Genomic DNA, 20,574 nt, shown 5'->3' on the forward strand with positions numbered 1-20,574 from the left:
CTCCCACTTGGACTTTGTCCCCCTTCCACATCATTAATATTGAGGACCCTGTCCTGATCTTTGAGGAACTCCGCTGGTAACGTTCAGCCAGTTTGTAAATGAAATGTTTATCCTGACTCTGAATTCTAAGCATGTAATACTAGTCATGTTGCTGTTTGGAGAAGATTGAGGCTTTGGAGAGGGTGCAGAAAAGGTTTACAGGGATGCTGCCTGGATGAGAGGGCATGAGCTATAAGGAGAGGTTGGACAAACTTGGGTTGTTTTCTCTGCAGCGGCAGAGACTGAGGGGAGACCTGATTGAAATTTATAAACTTCTGAAAGGCATAGATAGATGGTCGCTATCTTTTTCCCAGGGTTGAAATGTCTAATGCTAGAGGGCATGTATTTAAGGTGAGAAGGAGTAAGTTCAAGGGGTATGTGCAGGGTAAGTTTTTTTACTTTAGGGAGTGGTGGGTGTCTGGAATGCGCTGCCAGGGGTGGTGGTGGAAGCAGATACGATAGAGGCGTTTAAGAAGCTCTTAGATAGGCACATGAATATGCAGAGAATGGATGGATATGGGCCATATGCAGGCAGAAAGGATTAGTTTAATTAGGCATCATTAGCTTAATTAGTTTGGCACAACATCGTGGGCTGAAGGACCTATTCCTGTGCTGTACTGTTCTATGTTCTATCTGATCATCATTGATTTTTGAATGTTGTAGAAAATCATGGAGTTGTATGTACAGAAACAGGCCCTTCGGCCCACTACTTCTATGCTTACCTTTTTGCCCATTTACACTGATCCCATTTGCCCGCACTAGGACCATTTCCTTCTTTGCCTTGCCTATTTATGTGTCTGTCTAAATGCTGCTTATACGTTGCAACTGTATCTGATTCCACTACCTCCTCTGGCAGCACGTTTCAGATATCAGCCACTCTCTGTGCAACAGAAACCTACCCCTCAAATTTCCTTAGATTTAAAACTGACTTTTATCAATCACCAGCCTTCAATGATAGTCTGTGTGCATGGTAGTGGGCCTTTGATGGCTGGCCAAGCTCTTCTGCAGATGTGGCTGGCTGCCGTCAATATGAAGTGCTGTGCTGTGCCAAAGTTGGCCTCCCAATGGCACTGTCCTCCCTGGAGAAACGGTGTAACCCAAGGGACACGCACAGAGACGGACATCAAGTGCTGCTGGAAGGTCATCATCTCGTTGAAAGACGCTCTTTGGTCTGCCCGTAACTTGTTGGTCTTCTAGCACAGTGAGATGTCCATAAGGGAACGTTGCCAGCTGGCACATTCCAGGCTGCAGGAGTACGTGCTGAGGGATGCATGGTGCAGCCAATGCACTGTGGGGAAGGACTGCAGTCTAGGGACCTTCTGCGACTGGATATTGAGGGGCTGAGTCCGAAGGGGAAGCCCCTAAAACTACGAATGTGTGTATCACCCCAGGGGGCTGCATGAGTGGCAATGGTGCTGTGTGTGTAAAACAAAAGTGCTAACTACTGAATATATAGATCAAATGACACCAAGAGATTTGCACTGTGTTTATTCTTTTGCATATATATTTTTTTATTCTGAATAAAGTTTATTTCTGAAATAAAAATAAAGTTAGCAATCTCAGTGCTGCGGAAGACCTGTCCGGGTATTTATAACTGGTCCTGCTGCCACCCTGTCCTCCTCACCACAACCCCCCCCCCACCACTACCCCCTCCTACCTGCACCAGTCGCCTGTATCCTGCACACTTGTGATTGTTGGTTCAGTTCATGTGCTGATGTCCAGAAATCCTGCAGAGGTCACTGTCTTCCTATCATCGATGTAACAAGCAAAACCTCATGGCCTTTGCGAAGGATGTTTTCCTTTATGTAAGGAAAATGTGAGGATCCAAAGATAGCAAATATGCAGAGCATTCTGAAACGTTAACCACCAAAGTTGCACTAAGCATGCAAACTGATGAAAAGAAAGGAAGTGAGATTGTGAGTAATATAAATGTGACCTACCCCTTGAAGGCAAGGTAAATTATTAAGAACAGTCTTCTGCTGATAACAACACAGATGGAAGCCATTGAGTTAGTACCGGTTCCCAGTGGAGGAACGCCACCAGTCTCTTTCCTCATCTCCTTGTAAAAACTCTTACGTGTCCATCGACTCTCCTTTTGCCATTAATCTTTACCAGGGGTAATTTACAGCAGCCAATGGACCTACTGGCACGTCTTTGGGATGTGGGAGGAAACCGGAGCACCAGGAGGAAACCCACGCAGTTACAGGGAGAACGTGCGAACTCCACGCAGACAGCGCCCGAGCTCAGGATCGAACCTGTGCCCCGGAACTGTGAGGCAGCAGCACTGACTGCTACAACATTGTGCTGTGCCGAAGTTCCTGAAGCCATGAAAAGTAGCATTGCTCTGGATTGACTTGACTAGGGAATCTAAAACTGGGCATGTGTACCATTGCCCTTCAGGTCTCTAACTTGTTTGAAGGTACCTATCTCCCCATGGTAGGAAATCTTGTGAAGGGATCTTGAGGAGTGAGGATTGCTCTTGTACTGCTATTCTAAATTACAGCTTCTTTGGGTTGCTTGTTTCCCTCTCAGTTTACCCCATTTACCTTTCTGTTCCTTGCATTTCCATGTGCCTGAGCCCTCTGTCCTTTCAGGAAAAAAAATGAACAGGCAGATACAGCAGAGGACCCCAGAGGCTGTTCCCCTCAGTAACACGTTTTCAGCTTTGGAGACCGTTGAGGGAGATGACTTGCCAGGTCTGTGGCACTGGGACTGGTCCTGTTGCTTGGAAGGGAGGAGAAGAGGAAGGCGGTAGTCATAGGGGACTTGATAGTCAGGGAAACAGATAAGGGGTTCTGTGGCAGTGAGCATGAATCCCGGATGGTTTGTTGCCTCCCAGGTGCCAGGGTCCGGGATGTCACTGATCGGGTCCACAGGATTCTAGAGCGGGAGGGAGAACAGCCAGAAGTCGTGGTTCATGTTGGTATCAACGACATAGGTGGGAAGAGGGATGAGGTCCTGAAAAGTGAGTTTAGGGAGCTGGGAAGAAGGCTGAAGGACAGGACCTCAAGGGTAGCGATCTCGGGATTGCTGCCAGTGCCACGTGATAGTGAAGGGAGGAATAGGAGGAGATGGCAGATAAATGCGTGGCTGAGAAGTTGGTGCAGGAGGGAGGGTTTTAGATTTTTGGATCATTGGGATCTCTTCTGGGGAAGGTGGGACCTGTACAGAGAGGACAGGTTACACCCAAACGTGAGGGGGGCCAATATCCTTGCAGCCAGATTTGCTAGGGTGGTTCAGGAGGGTTTAAACTAGATTAAGAGGGGGAAGGGAACCGGAGGAGTAGGTCAGACGAAGAAAGGGATGGGGAAAAGTCAGATCTGACAGGTAGAGAGGCTTTGAGGAAGGAGAGGCAGAGTACAGGCTACAAAAGTATTAAGGTGGATGGGCTGAAGTGCATTTACTTGAATGCGAGAAGCATCAGGAATAAGGGAGATGAACTGACAGCTTGGATAAGTACATGGGACTATGATATTGTGGCTATCACAGAGACATGGGTGATGTCGGGGCAGGAATGGATATTGAATATTCCTGGTTTTCAGTGTTTTTAAAGGGATGGGGGGGGAGAAGAGGAGGAGGGGTGGCGATACTGGTCAGGGACACTATTACAGCTGCAGAAAGGGTGGATAATGTAGAAGGATCCTCTCTAGAGTCAATATGGGTGGAAGTTAGGAACAAGAAAGGGGCAGTTACCCTCCTGGGAGTATTCTATAGGCCCCCCGGTAGCAGTAGGGATACTGAGGAGCAGATTGGGAGGCAGTTCTTGGAGAGATGCAAAAATAACAGGGTTATTATAATGGGAGACTTCAACTATCCAAATATTGATTGGCACCTACTTAGTGCCAAAGGTTTAGACGGGGCGCAGTTTGTTAAGTGTGTCCAGGACGGATTCCTGACGCAGTATGTTGACAGGCCAACTAGAGGGAATGCCATATTAGATCTAGTTTTAGGTAATGAACCGGGTCAGGTGACAGATCTATCGGTGGGTGAGCATTTGGGGGACAGTGACCATTGCTCCATAACCTTTAGAATTGTCATGGACAAGGATAGGAGCAAAGAGGACAGGAAGATATTTAATTGGGGAAAGGCGAATTATGAGGCTATAAGGCGAGAACTTGGGAGAGTAAATTGGGGTGACATTTTTGAAGGGAAATGTACTATGGAGATGTGGTCGATGTTCAGGGATCTTTTGCAGGATGTTAGGGATAAGTTTGTCCCAGTGAGGCAGTGAAGGAACCATGGGTGACGAGAGAGATGGAACAACTAGTTAGGAAGAAGAGGGCAGCATACATAAGGTGTAAGCAGCAAGGATCGGTCAGGGCTCGTGAGGAATATAGAGTAGCAAGGAAGGAGCTTACGAAAGGGCTGAGGAGAGCGAGAAGAGGACGTGAAAAGGCTTTGGCGAGTAGGGTTAAGGAGAATCCCAAGGCTTTTTTCTCGTACGTAAAGAGCAGAAGGATGGTTAGGGTAAAGGTAGGTCCAATTAAAGACAAAGATGGGAGGATGTGCCTGGAAGCTGTGGAAGTGGGTGAGGTTCTCAATGAATATTTCTCTTCAGTATTCACCAAGGAGAGGGGTCTTGATGATGCTGAGAACAGTGTAGGTGAGGGTAATGTTCTAGAGTAAGTAGATATCAAGAGAGAGGACGTGTTGGAGTTGTTAGAAAATATTAGGACAGATAAGTCCCCGGGGCCTGACGGAATATTCCCCAGGCTGCTTCGTGAGGCGATTGCTGAACCGTTGGTTAGGATCTTTGAGTCCTCGTTGTCCACGGGGATGGTACCAGAGGATTGGAGGGTGGCAAATGTTGTCCCCTTATTCAAAAAAGGTAGTAGGGATAGTCCAGGGAATTACAGACTGGTGAGCCTTATGTCTGAGGTGGGTAAGCTGTTGGAAAGGATTCTAAGAGATAGGATCTATGAGCATTTGGAGAAACATGGACTGATTAGGGACAGCCAGCATGGATTTGTGAAGGGAAGATCTTGCCTCACTAGCCTGACAGGGTTCTTTGAGGAGGTGACCAGGAAGATTGATGAGGGTAGTACAGTGGATGTGGTCTACATGGATTTTAGTAAGGCGTTTGACAAGGTTCCACATGGTAGGCTTCTTCAGAAGGTCAGAGGCCAAGGGATCCGGGGAAGCTTGGCCGTGTGGATTCAAAATTGGCTTGCCTGTAGAAAGCAGAGGGTTGTGGTGGAGGGAGTGCATTCGGATTGGAGGGCTGTGACTAGTGGTGTCCCACAGGGATCTGTTCTGGGACCTCTACTTTTTGTGATATTTATTAACGACTTAGATGAGGGGGTGGAAGGCTGGGTTAGCAAGTTTGCAGATGATACAACGATTGGTGGTGTTGTGGATAGTGTGGAGGGCTGTAGAAGCTTGCAGAGGGATATTGATAGGATGCAGAGCTGGGCTGACAAGTGGCAGATGGAGTTCAATCCAGAGAAGTGTGAGGTAGTACACTTTGGAAGGACAAACTCCAAGGCAGAGTACAAGGTAAATGGCAGGATTCTGGGCAGTGTAGAGGAGCAGAGGGATCTGGGGGTTCATATCCACAGATCACTGAAAGTTGCCTCGCAGGTGGATAGGGTAGTTAAGAAAGCTTATGGGATGTTAGCTTTCATAAGTTGGGGGATCAAGTTTGAGACCCGCGAAGTGATGATGCAGCTTTACAAAACTCTGGTTAGGCCACACTTGGAGTATTGTGTCCAGTTCTGGTCGCCTCATTATAGGAAGAATGCGGAGGCGTTGGAAAGGGTGCAGAGGAGATTTACCAGGATGCTGCCTGGATTAGAGAGTATGGATTATGAGGAGAGACTAAAGGAGCTAGTGCTGTTCTCATTGGAGAGAAGGAGGATGAGGGGAGACATGATAGAGGTATACAAGATAATGAGAGGAATAGATAGAGTGGACAGCCAGCGCCTCTTTCCCAGGGTGCCAGTGCTCAAAAAAAGAGGACATGGCTTTAAGGTATTGGGTGGGAAGTTCAAGGGTGATGTCAGAGGGAGGTTTTTCACCCAGAGAGTTGTTGGTGCATGGAATGCGCTGCCTGGGGTGGTGGTGGAGCTGATACATTGGATAAGTTCAAGAGATTGTTAGATAAGCGTATGGAGGAATTTAAGTTAGAGGGATATGTGGGAGGAAGGGGTTAGATAGTCTTAGGTGTGGTTTGAAGGGTGGCACAACGTGGTGGGCCGAAGGGCCTGTATTGTGCCGTATTGTTCTATGGTTAAGATAAGATTTCTTTGTTAGTCACATGTACGTCGAAACACACAGTGAAATGCATCTTTTGCGTAGAATGTTCTGGGGGCAACCTGCAAGTGCCGCCACGCTTCCGGCACCAATTTAGCATGCCCACAACTTCCTAACCTGTATGTCTTTGGAATGTGGGAGGAAACCGGAGCACCCAGAGGAAACCCATGCAGACACAGGGAGAACGTATAAACTCCTCACAGACAGCGGCGGTAATTGAACCCTGGTCTCTGGCGCTGTAATAGTGTCATGCTAACCGCTACACCACCATGTCTGCCCATGCTGTTAGAGGTCATGGGTTTGACAGGTGTTGGGGTATCCCAGATGAGCATCTACAGTGGGTTTTGTAGACAGTGCACAGTAGCTTCAATGTGTACAAACACCAGGGAGGTAGAGGGAGTGAATGTTTTTCCACTTGTGGGTGGGGTACTAATCAAGCAGGTTGCTTCATTCTGGATGGTGTCGAGCTACACAGTGTGTATTTTTAGAGCTCTACTCATCCAAGAAAAGTGGGGAGCATTCCATGGTGCTCCTGACTTGTGTCTTGTAGATGGTGGAAAGACTTCTGGGTGTTTGGGGGCGAGTCACTTGTCACAGGATGGTCATACTCAGACTGAATTATGCAGCCACAATATTAGTGTGGCAAGTCTGGCTAGCTTTCTGGATATTGATAGTGGGGAACTTTGATGGTAAAACCATTGTATGTCAATGGTAGGTGGTTATCTCCTTGCAATTTTATGCTGTGAATGTTAAAGTGATGTGTAAAAGCCTGATCAGCAAAGTTGAAGCCTGTTACGTAAAGGGATATTGAAGCCTTTGGTATGAAGTTGGTTAGGTCACAAGATCACCAGACAAGGGAGCAGAAGCAGGCCATTTGGCCCATCGAGTCTGCTCCAAGGAAAGGGAAATAGAAATGAGAAATGGGGAATGGGGGAAGAAGAAGAAGAAAAAAAAAACTATTCTAACAGACAACAGGATACAGCTGAATGGTTGTTTATCAGATTGGAGGATGGTGAACAGTGGTGTTCTCCAGCCGTCAGTGTTAGGGTTGTTATTTTGTTTTGGTTAGTCTGTATTAGTGACCTAAACTTGAGGGTACAAGACAATTTCTAAATTTGCAGAACACGCAAAACTTAGCAGTACTTTGAATGTGAAGAGCATAGTGAGAAATAGCAGCGGAATATAACTAGGCTGCTGATTTGGGCAGACGCATGGCAGATGTTTAATACAGAGAAATGTGAGGCGATGTTTTATGATAGGAAGAATACGGAAAAATGATATGAAGAATACTGTACTAAAAGGGCTCCAGGAGCAGAGGGAGCTGGGGGTATGGGTGCATGTCAATTGAAAGTGGAAAGGCAGGATGAGAAAATGGTTAATCAAGTATACACAATTCTAGGCTTTATCAATAAATGCGTAGAGTACAAGGGTAAGGAAGCCATGCAGAACCTTTGTAGAATACTGGATCAGTCTCAACTGAGGTGTTGTTTTCAATATTGATTGCAGGAAAAATGTGAAGACATTGGAGAGGGTCCAGAAGAGATTTACGAGGATGGTTCCTGGAGTGAGGGGCCACAGTTACAAGGATAGATTAGAGAGGCTGGGAGTATTTTCTTTAGAGAAGGATGAGGGGAGATTTGGTAGAAGTATATAAAACGATGAAAGGTCTAGACAGAGTGGATAGAAGAGTACAGTACAGCACAGGAACAGGCCCTTCAGCCCATGATATCTGTGTCGACCATGATGTTGAATACATAAACCTATTTGCCTACACATAATCCATATCCCTTCATTCCCTGCATGGTCATGTGGCTGTCAAAATGCCTCTTAAATGCCAGTATCGTATATGCTTCCACCACTACCCCTGACAGTGTGTTCCAGCCACTCACCACTCTCTGTATATAAAAAAACTTACCTCGCACATCTCCATTAAACTTTCCCTCTCACCTTAAAGCTATGTCCTCTAGTATTACACATTTTTACCCTTGGAAAAAGATTCTGACTGCCCACCTCATTGATGCCTCTCACAATTTTATAATCTTCTATCAGGTCTCCCCTCAGCCTCTGATGTTCCAGAGAAAATAATTCAAGTTTGTCAACTTCTCCTTATAGCTAATAGTCTCTGATCCAGGCAGTATCCTCTCCAGAGCCTCCACATCCTTCCTGTGGAAGACCACTGGTCATAGACCTCCAGTCAGAAGAACACCCCTCCGCCATTACCCTCTGTCTTTTATGGCCAAGTCAATTTGAATCCAATCTGTCAAGTGACCATGGATCCCATACATCTTTATTTCCTGGATCAGCCTACCACAAGGGACCTTGTCAAATGCCTTACTAAAGTCCACGTAGACAACATTCACTGCCCTACCCTCATCAATTATCTTCATCACCTCCTCAAAAAATTCAATCAAGTTTGTAAGGCATGACTTGCCCCACACAAAGCCATGATGACTGTCCCTACTAAGTCCATGCTTTTCCAATGTGAGTAAATCCTGTTCTAAGAATCCTCTCCAATAGCTTCCCTACCACTGATGTGAGGATCACCAGCCTATAATTTCCCGGATTATTCCTATTGCCCTTCTTAAGTAAAGGAACAACATTGGCTACTCTCCAGTCCTCTGGGACCGCGCCTGTGGCTGGAGAGAATACAAAGATCTTTGAAAAGGCCTTTCAATGACATCGGATTGCTCTTCCCAATGGTGGAGGGGTCGAGGAATAGAGGTCACACATATAAGAGAAAGAGGAAAAGAATTAAGAATGGCATGAGGAAATACCTTTTTCATAAAGTGTCCAGTTGGAATTGAGAATGCACTGCCTCTAGATGTGATATAGCTAGATTCTACTGTGGCTTTCCAACAGGGAATTGGGTAAATATGTGTCAAGGAAAAATTTGCAAGATCACAAAGAAGGGGCTGGGGTGGAACTAGTGAGTTGCTGTGGCAGAGAACTGACACAATGGGCCGAATGGCCTCCTCCTTGTCTGTAACCATTCTTTGTAACCTACCTTGTATTAGCCCATGCCAGGATGTTGTCTAGGACTTGCTACATGTATGCATGGATTGTGTTATTCTTTGAAGAGTTGTGAATGAATTGGGACATTGTGCAACCCTCAGTAAACTTCCCCATTTCTGACTTTAGAATAGAAGGAAAATCATTGATGAAGCAGTTGAAAATAGCTGGGTGTAGAAGACTGCCCTGGAATGACTGACCTCCGACAGTCGGTCTCTATTTTCCAATATTTAGCCCATTGCTTCTGTGCCTTACTGGTTTCGGTGCTCTTCCAGATGTTCCTTAAATGTTATGAGTCTCTGCCTCTATCACTCCATCAGCAGTACGTTCCAGATTCCAACCACCCTCTTGGTGAAAAAGTTCTTTCTCAGATCCCTTCTAAACCTCCCAATCCTTACCTTAAGCCTGTCTTCTCTGGTTTTAGACACCTCTCCAATAGGGAAAAGTTTCTCACAATCTGCCTCATCTATGCTCCTCATAGTTTTGGATACCTTCATCCGGTTCCCTCTTTCCCCCTCCCCCTTGTATCCTGTATGCCCTCTTCCCCACCTTATCCACCTGTGCTGCCACTTTGAAGCATTCTTGGACTTGGGTACCACTGTACCTCAATATTCCTTAGGGCCTGATTTTTAATTTTGTATACGCCAATAGTACTAGTCCTTCCAAAATGCATTACCTCACACTTACCACGATTTCAGTCTGTCTGGCTTTGCTGCCCCAACAGATGACAATCATCCAGTAGCATTTAGACTGGCCTGCTCACTCTCCACAAGATCTCCAATTTTCACGTCATTTGTAAACTTACTAATCATATCCTCCCACATTAACAGTTGAAGCATTAAAGTGTATAACAAAGAAGGGTCTCAACACCGATCCCTGTGGTACCCCATTGGTCACAGGCTTCCAATCACAAAAGCAGCCTCCACCATTACCCTCCTCCTCATATTACAAAGCCAATTTTGGATCCAAGTTGCAAAGTTGTCTTGGATCACATGGGCTCTAATCTTTTGGACCAGTCTTCCAAGTGGGCTCTTGTCAAGAGCCTTTCTGAAATCTATTTACACCACATGAACCATATTGTTCTCATCAATACACTTTGTTACCTCTTCAAAGGATAGGTTTTTGTTATTGTTTCAGATGTTTAAAAAAATTTCCTCAGCTGCACAGGTGGATTTAACCTTGTATCACTGGATCATTGATGCAAACCTCTGGCTACCGGTCCAGTAACCCGATCACCAGCTATCCACCAGATGACTAGTTGATGATTTTCTGGACATGTCTGTCCCCCTTCTCAAATATTTGTTTTAGATTAGTTATCCTTTTGCACTGCACCTTTTTTGAGTATTAAATACATGCAGTAGTCCTGTTCTCTTGGCTCTTTTACAATGCACGGATGCAATTCACCTGGACCAGAGCTCCGATGCTCTTTGATTACTTCATCCAAAAAGTATTTATTCTAAGTATTTTTGTTACTTTAGATGAGCTTGCCCATTACTTATCTCAGCATTCATTGTCACGCTCATCTGCTCTATCTCTTTGTTAAATAATGAAGCAAAATAATAACTTGGCATTGCCAGCTTCTCCCTTTCATTACCTTACAAGGTAATGAAAGGGAGGAGGTAGCAATGCTATGTCCCTGTATAACCTGTTCCCACCCCAACCTTCCATTTTATATCTATCTGTAAAATATTTTATATTTTATTGCCTTAATTTCATTGTTACAATACTATCTGAATGTAACTGCACTGTGTAATGAATTGACCTGTACGATCGGTATGCAAGACAAGTTTTTCACTGTACTGCGCGGTACAAGTGACAATGATAAACCAATACCAATCATCTACTTTGCTGTTAATCTCTTCTTCTGAACTCTTCTGCTCAATGTTTACCTATTTTTTTCCCCTTAGCTCTTCCCCTTTTTGGTCCTTGTTCATCCACGGAGTCTCATGAGCATTGACTTTGTTCTTTCAACAGGCTATATTCCTCCTGCACTTTGTTGAACATCATTTTACATCTGCACTATTGCCAACTATGTTGATGCTGATGTTATCTTCCAAAGTTCTCTGCTCAACCCCATCAGCTTCTCTGTTTGTTTCTTTCTTTCTCCTGCCCATGTCCTGGGTTTCTTATCTAATGTACTTACTAGCAACATGAAAATGAGGACTTACTCCAGATCTCGAAGTTAAGCTTTCCTGATGGTCCCTTTGACAATTTTGACTGCACAATTCTGCTCAGCCCAGACCCAGACTATTTTAATGAGTAGGTGCGTTGTGATGTATAGAGTGGTGACCAGTAATATCAAACGGATGTGAAATATTGTGTTGTTTGATTTCAGAACCATTTTAAGTTCAGCATTACCACATCCTGCCTCATGTTTGCAAAGCTGTTTACATTTTCAGACAGCAAATTGAGTGATGTCTCCATTAGTAATGGGGAAAACTGGAATTACATCCCACCCTTCACCTCCCAACACTTTACTCCAACCAATGCACAACTCTTCGGTCCGTTGCTGATATTACCTTTGGATTAAGATTAAACAGGGCCAAGAATGAAGTCCATTGATGACAATGGCCTATGCCAATGTTGGACTTCCAATGACTAAAGCTTTGGGATCCCCCATGAGGGGATTACTGACGAGTTCACCTCTCATCACATGTTCTACAGGCAATTATCAGTAACTGGACTGCTACCAAGGTGCAGGCTCATTTTGTAGTGGGGAAAAAAATGTATTTGTGATCACAACTTTCATGGCCTCTGGACATCTCAAGGAGACTTGTAAATTAATTTGGTGTGGTGACTATGTAAGATGAAAAACTTAGCAGTCAATTCTTATAATGAGAAGGGAGGAGACTATTTGGCCCATTAGACCCATGCCAGATTCATTAGCCCCGTTCCCCCTCTCTTTACTTCCTTGTACCCCTGCAACTCATTTTGTTTCACACAAGCCCACCCACTCCTCTTTGAGTCTCTTGACATTCACTCTTACAGTAAATTATTTACAGCAGCCAATTAAGCCACTGGCTTGTCTTTGTGATGTGGGCGGAAATTTGAGCATTGCAAGAAAACCCACAATTTACGCAAGATCTTGCAGTTCTCTACTCACAGAGCTTTGGCGGCTGAAGCATTATGTATACCTAATGGATGATTAGATTTGAATCCACAGTTGTGATCAGGGAGGAAAGTGGAGCTGGGGCCAATTTCACGTCAATCATGACCGTATTGAACAGCAAAGCAGATTTGAGTGGTTGTGTGGTCTATTCCCACTCTGTTGATTTTTGTAAAAGTTGTGTGAAAATGACTGCATTTTTATTGATATCCTAGATAAAATCCTTAACCTAATTTGAAATTCTTTTACATCCAACTAAGGAGAAAAACAGAGTCTCAGTTTAACAACTTGTTACTCCCACAGCACTGCACTGGTGTCTGGGTTTATCTGCTTGAATGGGATTTGAAACCATAACCTTCTGACTTGAAGTTGGGAGCACTGTCAAATGATATAATTCAGCAAAGCAAATATTCAAGAAAGGTGAAGGGAAAATAAAGTAGATCTGTCTTACTTTGCTTAAAGAAATTAAAATGAAATTAAAATGAGATCGCTCGTGAACGTCAGGAGCCTGGATTAGGAAGCAACTTTACTAGTACACGATATTATGAAGATAGTCAATAGGTTATATAAATAGTTAGTAAAAAATAGCAAGTAATATTTTCAACTTATTTTTAATAATATATTCATGGTACTGATACGTGTGCACAAAAACATTGCACTGACGGTAAGTTCATACAGAGCTTTGTTTGGGAAAAAGAGAGCAGAGCGTTCTCATAGCAACACTCTGTGGCCACATCCCAGAATTGAGGGTGCCTTGGTTGGTAGCCTTCTAAATGTAGACATAGTAAAATAAAAATGTGCCCGAATCACAAGAAGTTAACCATTCTTATGCTTGAATTGCTGCAATTGCCTGCCAACTTTTTTTGCAAGTGGTTGAGAAGGCAAAGGGCATATTGGCCTGTATTGGTATTGGTTTATTATTGTCACTTGTACCGAGGTACAGTGAAAAGCTTGTCTTACAAACCAATTGTACAGGTCAATTCATTACACAGTGCAGATACATTGAGTTAGTACAGAGTGCATTGATGTAGTACAGGTAAAAACAATAAGAGTAAAGTGTCACAGCTACAGAGAAAGTGCAGTGCAATAAGGTGTAAGGTCACAACAAGACAGGTCGTGAGGTCATAGTCCATCTCATTGTATAAGGGAACCGTTCAATAGTCTTATCACAGTGGTGTAGAAACTGTCTTTAAGTCTGGTGGTATGTGCCCTCAGGCTCCTGTATCTTCTACCCAATGGAAGAGGAGAGAAGAGAGAATGTTCCGGGTGGATGGGGTCCAAGAGCGTTGGAGTTTAGAAATAGAGAAGTCTTTTTACAATTATACAGGGTCCTGGTGAGGCCACGTCTGGGGTACTATGTACAGTTATGGATCCCTCTTTAAAGAAAGGGAATAATGACATTGGAGGCAGTCCAAAGGAGATTCACTGGGCAAATTCCTGGGATGAGAAGGCTGTCCTGTCATGAGCAACATAAGCAATGAGATCAACATTTGTTGGAGTTTAGAAGAAAGAGAAGTGACCTGAGTGAAGTATATGAGATCCTGAAGTGGCATGACATGTAAGACCTTGCGACGTTTCCACTAGTGAGAGAAAATCCAACGAGGGGATAGAGTTACGAGATGCGGAGGTGGTCATTTAAAACTGAGGTGTGTGGGAACGTCTCGCAAAGAGTGATGAACTTCTGGCATTCTCTGCACCAGATGTTTGTGGAGGCTGACTTATTGGGCGATTTAAAAAGATGCATTTTTGAAAGGTTGGGTAATTGAGGGCTTTGGGGAACTGGCACAGAAACAACAGTGCGACGTGGGGCTGGTCAGCCACAATCATCTTGAATGGTCGGACAAGCTTGAGGGGTAGAGTTGGCCATGTCTACTCCTAATTTTTTATGTTCTTAATGTTAATGTGCTAGACTAGACTGAGGCTTGACCCTGATTCTTTTGTTTCTTTTTTAACGAGTTAAGTAATTTCCAAATTGATCTTGCAAAATTTGCATTGTTTTGAAAGAGCTGCATGGATAAGATAAGATATTTATTTATTATTCACACGTACATTGAAACACACAGTGAAATGCGTCTTTTTGCGTTACTGAGAATGTGCTGGGGGCAGCCCGCAAGTGTCGCCACTCTTCCGGCGCCAACATAGCATGCCCACAGCTCCTAACCTGTACGTCTTTGGAATGTGGGAGGAAACCCATGCAGACACACGGGGAGAATGTACAAACTCTTTACAGACAGCGGTGGAATTGAATCCGGATCAATGGTGTTGTAATAGCGTTATGCGAACCGCTACACTACCTGCCTCCATAAGATATCCTTATTAGTCACATGTACATCGAAACACACAGTGAAATGCATCTTTTGCCTTGAGTGTTCTGAAGGGAGCCTGCAAGTGTCGCTACTGTTCCGGTGCCAACATAGCACGGGGAGAATGTACAAACTCCTTACAAACAGTAACCAGAATTGAACCCAGGTCGCAGACGTTGTAATAGTGTTATGCTAACAGCTACACTGTAGTGCTTGCCCTTATTCTGTAGAAGAGATTGTTTGATGAGGTACACCACACTAAAGTTAAGATCCTTTTCACGTCGAACAATTCTGCAGTTGCGATTTGCATATATTTGGCCTTACTCACAATAAAATATAATGTAGTAAAATTATCGCAAGGGGCTTCACAGAAACTCTATCCAAAACAAAAATATTTGGGCTCAGATTAAAAGTATAGTCAAACCAAATAGTGTGGAGATTTTTAAAGGATGGAAGGGAGTTAGAAAAGCTTAAGAAGGGAATTCCAGTGCCCAGGACCTTGGCACTGGAGATGAGATTTGTCATGGTAGATTTGTCATGGTATCGTCACGTTCGACGATATTGAGGAGTGTAGAGGTCTCGGGGAATTGTAGGGCTGAACATGGTGAGAATAAGAATGGATTTGAAGATGAGGGAGAGAACTCAACACAAAACTGGGGCATTATTTAAGCAGGGATTATTATAGGTCAGTGAAGTGAGCAAGTGAGATGGTGTAAGTTTGGAAATGAGCAGCAGAGGTTTGTAGAATGTGGAATGAGGGAGGTACATAGAACAGTACAGCACTGTACAGGCCCTTCAGCCCACAATGTTGTGCTGACCTTTTAATGTACTCTAAGATCAATCTAACCATTCCCTCCCACATACCCCTCCATTTTTCTATCATCCATGTGCCTATCTAAGAGTCTCTTAACTGTCCCTAATGTATCTGCACCCCTCGCAGTGCGTTTCACACACCCACTACTCTCTGTTTAAAATAAAATACCTCTGACAGCCCCCCTGTACTTTCCTCCAATCACCTTAAAATTATGCCCCCTCATGTTAGCCATTTCCACTCTGGAAAAAAGTCTCTGGCTGTCCACTTGATCTATGCCTCTTATCATCTTGTACACCTCTATCAGGTCACCTCTCGTTCTCCTTTGCTCCAAAGAGAAAAGCCCTAGCTCCCTCAACCCTTCCTCATAAGACGGGGATAGGAAATAATTGGTGGTCAGAAAATAATAACATGAGACATAGTATGGGTCATGATATCACTTAATCCATAATTAACTCAAAGTTCAGAATCAGAGGAGACATAAGAGACTGCAGATGCTGAAATCTGGAACAACAATCTACTGGAGGAACTCATCAGATCGAGCAGCATCTGCGAGAGGAAAGGAATTATTGACGTTTTGGGTACTGATGCAGGATTTCAATCCAAAATGTCAACAATTCCTTTCCTCCCACAGATGTTGCTCGATCTGCTGAATTCCTCCAGTAGATTGCTTATTGCTCCAAAGTTCAGAGTCACGTCAGTTTACTTATTTTTAATAGTCTTGCAGCTTACAGACACTTCCAAGGTTAAAAATATTACCCAATCTTGGATGGCCAGTCCAAGTGTACAGGCATTTCAGGAGTTTTGTGTTTTCTCTTACTGAAGCTCCTTCCTCTAACTTTGGCTTGTCCTGCTCACTGTTTGGTGAGGACAAAGACATTCTATAGATGCATTATATGAAAGAATTCAATAAAGCCTCTGACTGACAAATTCAGTTAAAATCACATCAATTGTGTTACTATGTTTTTCTTGTTATTCTATTCCTGATGATGCCATTGTCTGGTTTCAACATCTTACTGTTATGTTCACACTGTTTCTCACTGTTACAACTTCCTGACACTTTACCCAAAATCAATCTACTGTATTTCTTACCAGAGACCACAAGCAAACTTATTTTCAAAATATGTTGCAATTAAGAGTTTGTATATTGGAACACAATTTTTACATTACATGCATCTCCCTTTTGATCCTGAGATATTGATATTATCAGGAGCATTCTATCAAGGGTTTCTTCACAACGTAAAAAATCCTCGGTTTCCCATTGTGATACATACAGTTTTTGATGCATATAACATATGGAGATTACCATAATTAACATTAATACAAATAGTACAATTACTGGGTGGATGACTAATTTCAAAACTACATTAGCTTCAGAGTATCACACTTCAAAATTATCTCGTCAGTGTTGGACTGTAAGGTTAGTATCAATCTTAGCCATTCTTAACAACTCTCCTTGCTCATTTCCTATTTTAATCCCTCTATGTTGTAGGCTTTGCCCATCTCGCTTAATTCCTTTGTCACTTTAGGTGATTTTCTTCTAAGAAGTGTCTCTAATTTTCCCCATGCACCCCTAATGACAATGTTAAATTAATTGGGCGTACCAGTCTCCCCATTATGTTGTGTGAGCCAATACATGTACCTTCTCCAACCTAGTTTATTGCTTCTGGTGTTCTTGATGTGGCCTCCTCTACATTGGTAAGACCAAGTGCAGCCTGGAACACTTCATTACCGAGCACGTGGGTTCTGTCTGCCATGACCTTCTGGAGCTCCCAGTTGCTAGCCATTTTAATTCCCCTCCCCATTCCCACACCCACCTGTCTGTTCTCAGCCTCCTCTACTGTCAGGGCAAGATTAAACTCAAACTAGAGGAACAGCACCTCATATTCCACCTGGGTCGTCTACAACCTGATGGCATGAACATTGAATTCACCAGTTTCAGGTAACCTGCTCCTCCTCTGTCCCATTTCTCTCTTTTCCTAATCTACCCAGATCTTCCTACACTCACCTCCCCACCTCCAGCCCCCATCACCCTGTTTCTTCCCCCCTCCTCCACCCACTCTATCTGCCCAGCGCCCACACACTCTTCCCACTGGGTCCCTTCCCCCCACGGTTCCCATCTGCCCTCCCCACCTCCCTCCCTTTATTCCACGCTCCACCTTCCTCTCCTATCAGATTCCAGCATCTGCAGCCCTTTGCCTCCACCTTTCACCTCCCAGCCTCCCGCTCTTCCCTCCTCCACCTGCCTATCACCCCTCCTCACCTGGATCCATCCGACCCTTGCTAGCTTTTGCTCCACCCCTCCCCCTCAGCTCTTCATACTAGCTACCTCCTCTCGATCTTTCAGTCCAGATGAAGAGTCTCGATCCAAAACGTCGACTGTCCATTTCCCTCCACAGATGCTGCCTGACCCAGTGGGTTTTTTTTTGCTCCAGATTCCAGCATCTGCAGCCTCTTGTGTCTCCATACTGAAGTCTTTGTCCACACCAATGAGACATTACACCGACACTGTCCCACAGGTGGCTTTATTAACTGTCCCATCTTCCCAATAAGTTGTCTCTAAAGACAAGCGCAAAATTTCACATCATCGTAGGCCTGAGTTTCATTACCACAGACTCTCTGCCAGACACATGATCCTGAACAAGGTCTAAGCTACAGGGCTTTGGACTTGGTGGCATTCTTGGGCATACCCACTCATTAGATCATTGTTCCTAATGTTTAGATTGTACTGTGGGGTTAGCATCATATCTCATCTGGTCTCCCAACACCATGGGCACCCAAATAAGAGACCTGGATTGCCTTAGACCTTATCCAAAAATTGCAGAACCGTCCCTCTTGTCCCTTTCTTCATATTGCTTGGAACCAGAAAGCATTTGCATCCCATTGAGGTTCTTTTTTTCATTCTAAGCCAACTGGGTTGTTGATTTTCAAGTGCATCATTCTCAAAATTGTCAGAGTTAGATTATTCTCTGACGTCACTATTAATTGCTCTAAGTTACATAGAGCCACTTTTTACTGTTACAGACTAGGTTACTATTGGTGAATGTCCCTTTAAGATAGAGCATAGCACAGTGTGTGTGTGTGTGTGTGGCGTGGTTACGACAGAAGATAAAGGACGTAATGACGTTTTTGAAGGAGTCAGTCAGAGGAGAGAGAGGAAGGGAGAGAGAGAGACACCAGCCTGCTAGTTTCTCTATCGATGGCTGAGAAACAATAACTGCATCTGTCACTACAATCCACGTATGAATTTTTGGAGTAATCCAGTGGAGTCCACTTTGTTGTTAACCTGTAGAGGGAAACAGGTATTTGTGTGGACGGCCACGTCTCGGATGCCTTGTGGGGTGGCAGATACTTTGGAACAAAGCAGTGGAGTTCACTTTGTTGTTGACCTGTGGAAAGAAACAGGTATTTGTGTGGACGGCCACGATTCGAGTGCCTTTCAGGGTGAGGAAGATGTGGTGGAGTAGTCACTGCTGAGTAAAGACAGGTGTCGTTTGGGTTCCAAAGTGGAACATTTGGATTTCGTAATTACTCTCTATTTTCTCTCTACATCTACGTTTTGTCTTCAGTCAATGGTGGTTGTTGAAGAAGCCTTTGCTCACGTTTCACCTTATGGCTTGCTGAACTGAACTTTGAAAACTATTCCTGGACTTGGAGTTTGCCACACACACACACTACGAGTTTAGTTTTTGGGGTTGATGTTTAAGATCTAACATTTTTACTTCTAACAATCTAACATTTTTACTTTTATTTTTCTTAGTATCATAAGTAGTTAGAACCATAGAAAACTACAGCACAGAAGACAGGCCATTTGGCCCTTCTAGTCTGTGCCGAAACATTATTCTGCTAGTCCCATTTGCCTGCCCCCAGCCCATACCCCTCCAGACCTCTCTCGTCCATGTATCTATCCAACTTACTATTAAGAGCGAGCCCGCATTTACCACATCAGATGGCAGCCTATTCCACACTCCCACCACTCTTTGAGTGAAGAAGTTCCCTCTAATGCTCCCCCTAAGCCTTTCCCCTTTCACCCTAAAGCCATGTCCTCTCGTACTTATCTCTCCTAATCTAGGTGGAAAGAGCCTACTTGTATTAACTCTGTCTATGCCCCTCATCATTTCGTAAACCTCTATCATATCTCTCCTCATTCTTCTCCGCTCCAAGGAATAAAGTCCTAATGTGCTCAATCTTTCCTTGTAACTCAACTCCTGAAGACCCGGCAACATTCTTGTAAATCTCCTCTGCACTCTTTCAATCTTACTGACATCCTTCCTGTAGTTCGGCGACCAGAACTGCACACAATATTCTAAATTTGGTCTCACCAATGACTTATACAACCTCACCAAAACATTCCAACTCCTATACTCAATACTTTGATTTATAAATGCCAGGATGCCAAAAGCCTTTTTTACAACCCTGTCTACCCGTGACTCTACTTTCAGGGAATTATGTATCTGAACTCCCAGATCCCTTTGTTCCTCCGCACTCCTCAGTGCCCTACCATTTACTGTGCATGTCCTCCCTTGATTTGTCCTTCCAAAATGCAACACCTCACACTTGTCTGCATTAAATTCCATCTGCCATTTTCTGGACCATTTTTCCATTTGGTCCAGATCCCTCTGCAAGCTTTGAAAGTCTTCCTCACTGTCCACTACACCTCCAATCTTAGTGTCCTCTGCAAATTTACTAATCCAATTTACCACATCTTCTAGATCATTGATATATACAACAAACAATAATGGCCCCAACACAGATCCCTGAGGCACACCACTAGTCACAGGCCTCCAAATCTGAGAAACAACCACTCTCTGTCTTCTCCCACTCAGCCAATTTCGAATCCAGTTTACAACCTTTCCATGGATACCCATTGACTGAACCTTCTGAACTAATCTCCCATGTGGGACCTTGTCAAAGGCCTTACTAAAGTCCATGTAGACAACATCCACAGCCTTACCTTCATCTCCTCAAAAAACTCCACAAGATTCGTTAAATACGATCTACCACGCACAAAGCCTTGCTGACTATCCTTAATCAACCCTTGGCTGTCCAAATAC

At 44.1% G+C, this 20,574-nt stretch overlaps 1 protein-coding gene across 1 annotated transcript in view; it reads left to right on the forward strand.

The window, feature by feature from the left end:
• LOC127571939 (mediator of RNA polymerase II transcription subunit 12-like protein) overlaps positions 1-20,574 on the forward strand; it is a 499,625-nt gene that overhangs the window by 224,071 nt on the left and 254,980 nt on the right. The window lies entirely within an intron of this gene.

This window comes from Pristis pectinata, chromosome 6, assembly GCF_009764475.1.
Source record: "Pristis pectinata isolate sPriPec2 chromosome 6, sPriPec2.1.pri, whole genome shotgun sequence".
NCBI classification, from domain to species: domain Eukaryota; kingdom Metazoa; phylum Chordata; class Chondrichthyes; order Rhinopristiformes; family Pristidae; genus Pristis; species Pristis pectinata.